The sequence below is a fragment of the Etheostoma spectabile genome, chromosome 2 (genome assembly GCF_008692095.1).
Source record: "Etheostoma spectabile isolate EspeVRDwgs_2016 chromosome 2, UIUC_Espe_1.0, whole genome shotgun sequence".
Lineage (NCBI taxonomy): Eukaryota > Metazoa > Chordata > Actinopteri > Perciformes > Percidae > Etheostoma > Etheostoma spectabile.
In genome coordinates, this window is record NC_045734.1 from 12,041,626 (window position 1) to 12,044,477 (window position 2,852).

The following is a 2,852-nucleotide window of genomic DNA, read 5'->3' on the forward strand; positions in this document are numbered from 1 at the left end:
ATGAGACTAAACTGGAACTGTTTGGGCACATGGATGTTGCTATGTTTGGCAAATAAAGGCCTTCAACCCTAAGAACACAGTTCCCACAGTTAAACATGGTGGTGGGAGCATCATGTTGTGGGACTGTTTTGCAGCCTCAGCCACAGGGAGCCTTGTTTGGGCGCATGGCATCATGAAAAAGGAAACTTTTGAGGGATGATATGCAGAAATCCGCTCGTGGTCTGTCCTTAGGTGGTCGCTGGGTCTTCCAACAAGACAAGGACCCAAATCATACATTAAAATTGGTCCAACAAGTCCTGAAGGATACCAAAACTGAGGTCCTGGGGTGGCCCGCACTGAGCCCAGACCTCAATCCTTTTGAGAATCTGTGGCAGGTGCTCAAAGTGAATGCCCATGCTCGGAAACCACACAATTTGGACCAGCTGGAACAATTTGCAATGGAAGAATGTGCCAAAATCCCTCAAGAGACCTGTGCCAACCTAGTAAAGAACTTCTCTAAGATGTTTTCAGTTGCAGCTCAGAAAAGGTACACTATTGACCATTAATGGCCTGGGGACTAATAATTTTGGACGTCTCATTTTTGCCCTTTCTTGTTTCAACTCAGTGCATCAATAAAATATCCCAATCAAACTTAGTGGATATTTTGTCATTTTTATGTTGAAAACAAATACACTATAAACACTTGATGTTACTTGATGATGGTAGGCATTTTAAACAAAGTGCAGGGTTTGTCTAATCGTTACAAAGCTAGCAGGATATGTTTAACGATGTTGAGCAAGTGTGAAATTAATTTGAAGTCCGTATTTAGAAAAAAGTTTGAACCCGCAAACTGTCGCTTAGGGCTATATGTTTCTGTTGGGAAGTAACTCAAAATATAATCCTTTGCACAGCACAAGCTTTGCTATCCACCTGCTCACTGTGGTTCTTACAAAGACTAAACTTTACAGATGAACAAAGAAAGTTATGCATATCTTCTGACTGAATTTCATGGGGGCAGTACTGTAATACACAGCAGAGACGTTGGTTCAAGCCCCTAAGAAAAGGCAATTATTTTGTAAAGAGCTCTCTCTAGTGGTTTGTCAGAAGATAACAATCCTGGGGACAAAATATCCATTTGTCACTGTGCATTTCTGTTATTCACTTTTACGCAGAACATATCTTCAAATATACTGTGAAGATGTGGTACTCTTTACCACAAAGAGGGTGCAAACTTTTATTTCTGTTATACTTCAAGACATACATACGTTTTGTAGACAGACAACAAAAACCTTTTGTTTTACTTGATGCATTAATTTAAGACCTTGTGTGTAACATTACAGTATAACTGTTACAGACAGTAATTGATGCTGCGTCATCCGTGTTGGAAAGAAGTGAAATCAATGTTTTAAATCCAAGCCATTCAATCTTACGCATCTCAGTGGAATCACAAATGACATCTGTAATGACTGTTGTTTTTGATAGCAGTGGCAGGCAAGGCAATGGATATTTCACCTCTGTAGGAAATTAAGTTGTCAACCGGACCCCCATTGGACAAATCTGTATGCCTGGTCCAGCTTTATTGTTAAGTGGTTGGTTTTGACCTCACTTAAAGCGTAACTCTCGCCAAAATGCAACCGGTCTTTTGTAAATGTACCCGAGTCAAACTTTCATTAAAAGCATAACTAGGACAGAAGCTCCACTTTTAAGATTTATCGTATTTTCGTTTTGATCAAATGGCCTTTTGAATGGGAGTTCTAGGGGCACTTCCATGATCACATAAAAATCACTGTTTAAAAAAAAGAAAAGAAAAACTACAAACTTTACTCGGAGCTCTACACATGAACTTGAGCATTGTGAGGGACCAAGCAGTTACGCACAAGGAGTCACAAGAGAAGTTCAAAAGTAAGGGTTTTTCTTTACCAAAAATAATTACAACAAAATAAAGATAATGTTTTGAGCCCTTAAAAGAGGTCAAATACACAGACATAACTAAGGCGCTGAACATAAAAGACTCCAAAAAAAAAAAAAAAAACTGACCTGCTTACAAAGAAACAAAGGGGCTTATATATTGGCTGATCTGACCAATTTAAACACACAGGGGGAGACAAACAATAACTACAAACTAACTACAGAAACAAATAAGGCCAAACCTACCTAAAATGTATTCCAAATAAATTATAATTTTACTTATCTTACCTCAACAAAACAGTACTCTATATAAAATCTAAACCCCAGAATACCTACAGCGAGAATAAAGCTACCCCCCTGGACATATCAAGCAGTGGTAATGTCTAATTAGGCCACCTCCCCTATAAAGTTGCTCCTTCTCCAAGTGCCACCCCCCTTTTTGAGCCAGCAGACCTGGATCCCTCCTAGGTGTGGACTTCAACTGGTAAGCTCAAAAGAAAAACTGTTATATAACAGACTGACCATCCAAGAGTAACTAATAGTGCGCGCTTACTAAAAGCTACTTCTGTATAAATCAAATAAAGTATGATTTGTGTGAAATGAAACAAGTGTCCTGTAAGTTATTTGTAACTGAATAAATGGTTGCAACAAATTAAAACCCTCTGAGCCCGAGACACTCGCCCATAAGTAAAAAAGTACCTCTGATTCATAGTTTAATAACTTTTGAACCATACAAGCGATTTACTCACTTAAAATTCGTTTAAATCCTGACGATTTCTTTCTAGCCTCTACAGGGGATTTTCTATCCAGCCTGGAACTTCAACCTCTTTGGGCTTTAAATCCATACTGTTATATCCAAGATTGATCCACTTTATATCCATAATTCATCGCGTTTTGGCTCATTTCTGCCGCTGGCTCGCTCCTCCGTCTCTCTCTGTCTGTCCTGTCTAGTTTCAGGAAGTGCA